The following is a 9,376-nucleotide window of genomic DNA, read 5'->3' as shown; positions in this document are numbered from 1 at the left end:
GTTTGTAAAGCCATTTTCGAAATGGAATACATATATATAAGTTCAAAACCAAGAGTAATAGTCAACACAAGACTCAAACACTCTCAACAAGAACATGGGAACACATCCCAAGACTACAAATAACAACAACGACTCACAAGAAGTCTCAAGGTATGATCTATCATCACACAATAGATTAATACCCGACATGCATAACTCAAAGGAATAAGGACACACCAAACGACAACACATGCCAAGGCAACACATGCTTTTGTGACTACACACGTCACAAGAAGAGAACTCACAACAACGGCTACACAAGCCATCGAGACATCACCCATCACGAGTTGATATACCTTCCTTATGCCCGGTTCCAACCTTATGGCTACCCCAACCTTATATCTAGTTCCAACATTTACCTCCAGGACCCCTGTACAACCACGTCTAACCTTTTCCCTCCGAGGACCGTCGTCCCCATCCGCAAACAAACCTCCAACAAAACCACCGATTTCATAGTACCCGAGGGTACTGATCACACACACGGCAACACATGCCTTGGCAACACATGCCTCCCAAGAATTACGTGAACCTGACACATAGGTCACAACTCCATAATCACGTCATGGCCACCACGAGGACCACTGCAATACCTTGGTGACTAGTGTCCCATACCACTAATCGTGCATGTAACACCACAGATTTTCAAGATATTTAAAACTTATAAAACAAAGGTGAAATCTCATTAAATCCCAAAACAGAATACAAGAGTACGGGGTGCTATGCCACACCTGAGCTAGAGAACTCGGGTGCACAGGCTAACTAACTAATGTCTCAATAATGTAAATGCGTAAACATGGCACGCAGGCCGAAAGGGAAACTAGCTACTTCTACGTTCCAAGTTCTAGCGCGCTCCAGTGACTTATTCTTCTGTGCCTGAAAGCCAAATATATCTGTTCAGCGAGAGATGCTGGTAACCCACTCCAACGCGTTGCAATACAATACATATAGATATATACATAGATATACGAAAACCATTTTGAACATGAAGATATATCCTACGAACTCTAGCTTTTAAAACAGGGATAGACTCGTCAGATAGGGCTCAGCATAGACAGCAGTTAAACCAACATATATAGTTACAAACTGGCAAGACAGGTAAAGATAAGCATAATTAATGATCATAACCCAACACATGCGATTCCCAGTGTAAATCCCCTAGTCACATCCCCAAGATACTCATCACAATCCCCTAATTATTGTGATGCGTATTTCATCACATAGCACACTTTGTTGGCGCCACAGGACCAATCGCATGCCCATACATGAGGGTCAGCGCATATAGCTCTGACACGGCCCCGCAGCACCCTGCCCCGTATCGCAACACGGAGGGGTCGATCGCAACCGACCGATGAACCGCAGCTCATCATAGTTTGATCGCAACCAAACAGTGGACCGCAGCCCAAGAGTATGTCATCTGACCGCAGCCAGGAAAGTATGAACCGCAGCTCATGTAGAAACGTTTGATCGCAACAAAACGGTGGACCGCAGCCCAAGAGTGTAAATCTGACCGCAGCCAGCTTCTGAACCGCAGCTCAGGAATAACCAATCCGATCGCAACCGGATTGGGGTATCATGCACACATAACCCATAGCAAGCACATGCAACCCACATTATCACATTGGGAAGGGGGAGAAAACGTATAACAAAACCTATGCGTGATCCTTCACATACTAAGAATACTCCTAAGGTGTTCATACTTCTTTCACCTAGGTCAACGGGATACCAATTCAACTGGGATGCAATATATAAGACTCATACAACCTACGAACGGTACCCGAAATATCAAACTAGACATAGGCACGATAGACGGAGTCCGTTGGGACACCACGAGGGTCGGGGAAACATCAAACGAGGAAGCCAAAATCCCAAAGTGGGGTTCAAACCAGCGGGTAGCCGGTGGGTGAGGGATCACCCGCCGGCTGCCCGCCGCCGGCAGCTGATCCGGGCAGCGGGTGCCCGGCGGGCAGCTGCCCGCCTGCCGGCTGCCTGCTGCCGGCGTAGCCCAAGAAGGCCGCGGGTAGGTGGCGGGTCCCCTACCCCCACCTACCCCCCACTAACTCTTTCATCACAAAAACGCCCCGGGAACCTTTGTGGAACCCGAAACCATGCTTAGACGCTTTCAAACGCAAATGATAACACACGTAGACAATTAACGGATCAAAATCAAGAAACATATGGCACATAACCTATCATGCTTTTATGAACATAATTAACACCCAATCATGTGAATTCCCACCCAATATACCAAGAATAATTCCATACGATACAACCTAGGGTTCTAATCATTTTTAAATCAACAAGGACACAATTCATCTTCTAATATCAAGATTCGGTAAGAATATCACATAAACATCAAGAATATCCTACAATCATCAAGAACATCATATAATCATCAAGAACGTCATATAATCATTAAGAACACCATAATCATCAAGAACCTTTCATCACCAAGATCACCCAAGGAATCATCCCATCAATCATCAATAATAATATCACAAATCGTCAATACACAATAATATGGGGAAACCCTAAGACGGGAATTATAGCTATGAAAATAGGTTTTGTTGAAACATGGGTTACCTCTTAGCCTTAATTAATTCCTTGGCTATGAAGGGTCTTTCTTTAAGCTTTCTTGCTTTCTTGATTTCTTCTAAGGGGATTCTTGGAGCTCTTTTGGGGTGGTGGGGCGTTATTCTTGTGGGTGGTTCTAGGTGCCCTCTAGGTTCCCTATTTATATATCTAAGGGTCTTATTTAGGATCTAATCCTTTTAGGACTAGGGGTTGGGTTTAGAGATGGGGGCCCACGGACAATGGTGGGCTTTTTTCCTAATTAGTTCCTGTAATTTAATTCTTTCTTTTGGGTAATTGATTAAAGGATTAATTGGTTTTAGGTGTCATAACACGGGGTGTTACACTCTCCCCCCCTTAACGGGAAGCTTCGTCCCCGAAGCTTGGTCCTTGCCGAGTGACTTTCTCTTAGTTACCTGGTGTGAAAAGTTCGGGGTAGCGTTCCCTCATTGTGTCTTTGAGCTCCCACGTTGCTTCCTCGGTCCCATGGTTGGTCCAGAGGACTTTCACCATTTCTATGGCTCGGCGACGGGTGTTTCTTGTCTTGGTGTCCAGGATCCTCACGGGTCTTTCTTCGTATGCTAGCGACTCGTCGAGATTCACGACCTCGGGTTGAAGCACGTGGCTTCGGTCGTGTACGTATTTCTTTAGCTGGGATATGTGGAATACGTTGTGTACTCGTTCTAGTTCAACGGGTAGAGCGAGGCGATAGGCTAGGTGCTCAACTTTTTCTATGATTTCATAGGGGCCGATAAATCGAGGGCTGAGCTTTTCTTTCCTTCCGAATCTCATCACCCCTCGTGTGGGCGAGATTCTCAACCAGACCTTGTCCCCGGTGTTGAACTCGGCTTGTTTCCTCTTTAGGTCGGCATAGGACTTCTGGCGGTCATGGGCAGCCTTCATCCTTTCCCGGATGTGCTTGACCTTGGTGATGGTATCTTGTAGGTGTTGGGGCCCTGGTGTTATTGGGTCGACCATGTCTTCCCAACATAAGGGAGTTCTACATTTCTGTCCGTATAGGGCTTCGTAGGGTGCCATACGAATGCTCGCGTGGTAGCTGTTGTTGTATGAGAATTCAATAAGGTCTAGGTGTTCCTCCCATGTTCCTTGAAAGTCTAACACGCAGGATCTTAGCATGTCTTCGAGAGTCTGAATGGTCCTCTCGGTTTGGCCGTCCGTGGTGGGGTGGAAGGCAGTTCTTAGCTTTAGTTGTGTCCCCAAGGCTAATTGTAGTGATTTCCAGAATTGTGAGAGGAACCTGGAGTCTCTATCGGATACGATGTTTCGGGGGACTCCGTGATACTTCACTACTCGGCTCAAGTAGGCTTGGGCCAGTTGTGTCATTGTCCACGTTTCCTTCATGGCGATGAATCGCGCCGTTTTGGTTAGTCGGTCCACTATGACCCAAATCTTATCCTTGCCGGTCTTCGTTGGGGGTAGTCCTCCGACGAAGTCCATGGATATGGAATCCCACTTTCCTTGTGGTATTGGATGTCCAGGTCGTAGTCCTTTATGAGCTCTAACCACCTCCGTTGTCTCATGTTTAGGTCTTTCTGGGTGAAGATGTACTTTAGGCTCTTATGGTCCGTGTAAATCTTGCATTACACCCCATATAAGTAATGCCTCCAAATTTTTAGTGCGAACACGATAGCGGCTAGTTCGAGGTCGTGGGTGGGGTAGTTCTCTTCGTGGGTTTTGAGCTGCCTGGATGCGTAGGCTATTACTCGGCCTTTTTGCATTAGCACGCACCCCAACCCCTTGTTGGATGCGTCACTGAAGACCTCGAATCCTTCCTCCCCGGAGGGAATGGCGAGTACGGGTGCCGTGGTTAACTTATCCTTCAATTCTCGAAAGGCTGAGATGCAGTCGTTGTCCCATCGGAAGGGAGTTTCCTTTTTCATGAGTTTATTGAGGGGTTGGGCTATCCTGGTGAAGTCGGGTACAAACCTCCTGTAGTAGCTGGCCAAGCCTAGGAAGCTTCGGACTTCTGAGAGTGAGCTCGGCGTTGTCCATTCCTTAACGACACAGATTTTGGCGGGGTCCACCTTAATTCCTTCCTTGGCTATCACATGTCCCAGGAAGGCCACACTGTCTTTCCAGAATTCGCATTTAGAGAACTTGACGTATAGTTGGTGCTCTCTTAGAGTTTGCAGGGTTATGCGGAGGTGTCTTTCATGTTCTTCCTTGTTTCGGGAATAGACTAGGATGTCGTCAATGAATACAATGACGAAGTCATCCAAGTGGGGTCAGAATACTCGGTTCATGAGGTCCATGAATATGGCAGGCGCGTTGGTGAGTCCAAAGGGCATTACGGTGAATTCATAGTGGCTGTAACGTGTCCGGAAGGCTGTTTTCTGAATGTCCGGTTTGGCCACTTGTATTTGGTGATACCCGGATCTTAGATCAATCTTCGAGAATACCCCTGCCCCTTTAAGTTGGTCGAACAAGTCGTCGATTCGGGGAAGGGGATACTTATTCTTTATTGTGACTTGTTTAAGTTCTCTGTAGTCGATGCATAGGCGCATGCTCCCATCCTTCTTTTTAACAAACAACACTGGCGCTCCCCATGGGGAGGTGCTAGGGCGGATGTAGCCCTTGTCTAGCAATTCCTGCAGTTGCGTCTTCAGTTCCTTCATTTCTTTTGGTACTAACCGGTAGGGTGGTTTAGAAATCGGGGCAGCGCCCGGTACGAGATCTATGGTGAACTCGACTTCTCTGGCTGGGGGTGCCCCGGGGATTTCGTCCGGGAAGACGTCGGTGAATTCGTTCACCACTGGAATGGTTTGTGGTTCGGGGGTTTTGGTGCTGAGGTCCTTGACCGAACATAGGAAGGCCTCGCTTCCCTTGTTTAGGTATTTCTTCATTTTTATCATGTTCACCACTTTGATCCCGGCTTCCCGGTGGGTCCCACGGTATGACACCCTTTTACCGCTTGGTCCCCATAGGACCACTTTTTGTTCTCCGCATAGGATTTGTGCTTGGTATTTCCCTAGCCAATCCATGCCCAAAATCACCTGTACCCCATCCAGTTTGAACCGGATTAAGTTGCTGGGAAATTCCACCCCTTGTATGGTGATCATTTCATTTTCGTACATGCGGTCGCATTCTAGGATTTCGCCTGAGGCCACCTTGACCTGAAGTCGGACCTTAGTGCTGGCGTTGAGGCCGAGCTGAGTGGCAAACTCAGTTGCTATAAATGAGTTGGTAGCCCCTGAGTCAAATAATACCGTGGCGGGGGTAGCGTGTACTTGGAAGGTTCCGGAGACTATGTTGCTATCCCCAATTTTGGCTTTGCTTAGAGTAAGGATTCTTCCTTGAATGGTTGGTGCTGTGACTTGGCGAGGTGAGGCGGCCCTGGGGTTTTTAGGGCCGCGGGTGGAGTTTATGTGATTTCCTTCAGATTTCCATTTGTACCCCAGGCGTGTTTCCCGGGGTTGGTTTGACACTTGTTGTAGTTGGGACGCCTTGGCATAGGCCTCCCCGAGGATTCCTGGCTCTTGTGTGGCCAGGGCTTTTTGATATTCGGGGTCAAGGCCTGTTATGAACCTTTCGATTCGGATCCTCTCGGTGGGTACTAGCTCGGGGATGAGGCGAGCCAGTCGGTGGAATTGTTGGTTGTAACACCCCGTGTTACGATCCCTAAAACCAATTAAATCATTTAATTAATCACCTAAGAGAAAGAATTAAATCACAACAATTAATTAGGGAGGCCCACCATAGTCCATGGGCCCTTATCCCTAAACCCAATCCTTAGTCCCAAAAGGAATAGAGTTAGCAAACCTATAGTAATTAGGCCTAAGTAAGACTCTTAGATATATAAATAGGGAACATAAGGAGGCACCTAGAATCCCACAAGAATAACGCCCCACCACCCCAAAAGAGCTCCAAGAATCCCCTTAGAAGAAATCAAGAAAGCAAGAAAGCTTAAAGAAAGACCCTTCATAGCCAAGGAATTAATTAAGGCTAAGAGGTAACCCATGTCTCAACAAAACGTATTTTCTTAGCTATGATCTCTCTCGTAGGCATCCTCCTATATTCGTGTGTCTTGATGAATTGTTATGATATTGATGATGTGATCTTGATAATTGGTGATATAGTTTTATCTTGATAATCTTGATGATGATAAGGGTTTCTTGGCAATTGGGTGATGTTCTTGATGAATCTTGATATTTCTTGATACTAAACGATAGGTTACGTTCTTGATGATTTAATTGTGATTAGAGCCCTAGGATGTAACGTGAAACTCGTATGACGTTATTCTTAATGTTTTGGGTGGGAATTTGCATGTTTGGGGTGTTAATTATGTTTAGAAAGCATGATAGAATATGTGCCGTATGTTTCTCGCTTTTGATCCGTTAATTGTCTACGTGTTGTCATCAATTGCGTTTAAAAGTGTCTAAGCATGGTTTCGGGTTCCACAAAGGTTCCCGGGGCGTTATTGGTGAAAAAGAGTCCGTGGGGGGTAGGTGGGGGTAGGGGACCTGCTACCTACCCGCGGCCAGTTTGGACGTCGCCGGCAGCGGGCAGCCGGCGGGCAGTCGACTGCCCGCCGGGCACCCGCTGCCCGGAAACTTGTCGCCGGCGGGTGACCCTTCACCCACCGGCTACCCGCTGGAAATAGTCCCAACTCGGGATCCCGGCAAACTCGATCACGGAATACTACCAATGTAATACCCCAGATTTTTAAGATATTTAAAACTTATAAAACAAAGGTGAAATCTCATTAAATCCCAAAACAGAATACAAGAGTACGGGGTGCTATGCCACACCTGAGCTAGAGAACTCGGGTGCACAGGCTAACTAACTAATGTCTCAATAATGTAAATGCGTAAATATGGCACGCAGGTTGAAAGGGAAACTAGCTACTTCTACGTTCCAAGTTCTAGCGCGCTCCAGTGACTTATTCTTCTGTGCCTGAAAGCCAAATATATCTGTTCAGCGAGAGATGCTGGTAACCCACTCCAACGCGTTGAAATACAATACATATAGATATATACATAGATATACGAAAACCATTTTGAACATGAAGATATATCCTACGAACTCTAGCTTCTAAAACAGGGATAGACTCGTCAGATAGGGCTCAGCATAGACAGCAGTTAAACCAACATATACAGTTACAAACAGGCAAGACAGGTAAAGATAAGCATAATTAATGATCATAACCCAACGCATGCGATTCCCAGTGTAAATCCCCTAGTCACATCCCCAAGATACTCATAACAACGACTCATCCGTATTTCATCACATAGCACACTTTGTTGGCGCCACAGGACCAATCGCATGCCCATACATGAGGGTCAGCGCATATAGCTCTGACACGGCCCCGCAGCACTGTAACACCCCGGATTTTCAAGATATTTAAAACTTATGAAATAAAGGTGAAATCTCATTAAATCCCAAAACAGAATACAAGAGTACGGGGTGCTATGCCACACCTGAGCTAGAGAACTCAGGTGCACAGGCTAACTAACTAATGCCTCAATAATGTAAATGCGTAAACATGGCACACAGGCCGAAAGGGAAGCTAACTACTTCTATGTTCCAAGTTCTAGCGCGCTCCAGTGACTTATTCTTCTGTGCCTGAAAGCCAAATATATCTGTTCAGCGAGAGATGCTGGTAACCCACTCCAACGCGTTGAAATACAATACATATAGATATATATACATAGATATACGAAAAGTCATTTCGAAGCATGAAGATATATCCTAAGAGACTCTAGCTTTCAAATTAGGGAACCGACTCGACAGATAGGGGTACACACAATCGATTAGACGTAATCAAGCATATACGATTCTCACATGGGGAGCAGTTATACATAAGCACAACCGATAATCACAATTAAGCATTACTAGTAGGAGTCCTATGGTCACGTTTCCATAACAGTCACATCATCAATTCTTCTCATCTCATCACATAGCACACTTTGTTGGCGCCACAGCACCAATCGCATGCCCATACATGAGGGTCAGCGCATATAGCTCTGACACGGCCCCGCAGTACCCTGCCCCGTCTCACATTACGGAGGAGTCGATCGCAACCGACTGATGAACCGCAGTTCTATATAATATTTATATACCTGACCGGTCTTTACCAGCCTGGTTAACAGTTGGGATGGTTCTCAACCCATTCAACTGCCCGTATAGTGGACCTTTGTCCTATATAATATTTATATACGTGACCGGTCTTTACCAGCCTGGTTAACAGCCGGTATGGTTCTCAGCCCATCCGACTGCCCGTATAGTGGAACTTAGTCCTATATAATATTTATATACCTGACCGGTCTTTACCAGCCTGGTTAACAGCCGACATGGTTCTCAGCCCATCCGACTGCCCGTATAGCCCGATTGGTCTCAACCAAATCGGGGTAACATGCACACATAACACATAGCAAGCACATGCATCCCATATTAACACATTGGGGAGGGGGAAAACGTATAACGAAACCTATGCATGGTCATCCACAACTAGGAACACTCCTAAGGGGTTCATACTTCTTATACCTAGGTCAACGGGATACCAATTCAACTAGCATGCAATGTATAAGACTCATACAACCTACGAACGGTACCCGAAATATCAAACCAGACATAGGCACGATAGACGGAGTCCGTTGGGACACCATGGGGGTCGGGGGAACATCAAACGGGGAAGCCGAAATCCCGAGGTAGGGAGTAAACCAGCGGGTAGCCGGTGGGTGAGGGTTCACCCGCCGGCTGCCCACCGGCGGCAACTGTTCCGGGCAGCGGGTGCCCGGCGGGCAGCTGC

Source organism: Ipomoea nil, unplaced genomic scaffold (assembly GCF_001879475.1).
Source record: "Ipomoea nil cultivar Tokyo-kokei standard unplaced genomic scaffold, Asagao_1.1 scaffold1673, whole genome shotgun sequence".
NCBI lineage: Eukaryota > Viridiplantae > Streptophyta > Magnoliopsida > Solanales > Convolvulaceae > Ipomoea > Ipomoea nil.
Note: the sequence above shows the minus strand (reverse complement) of the source record.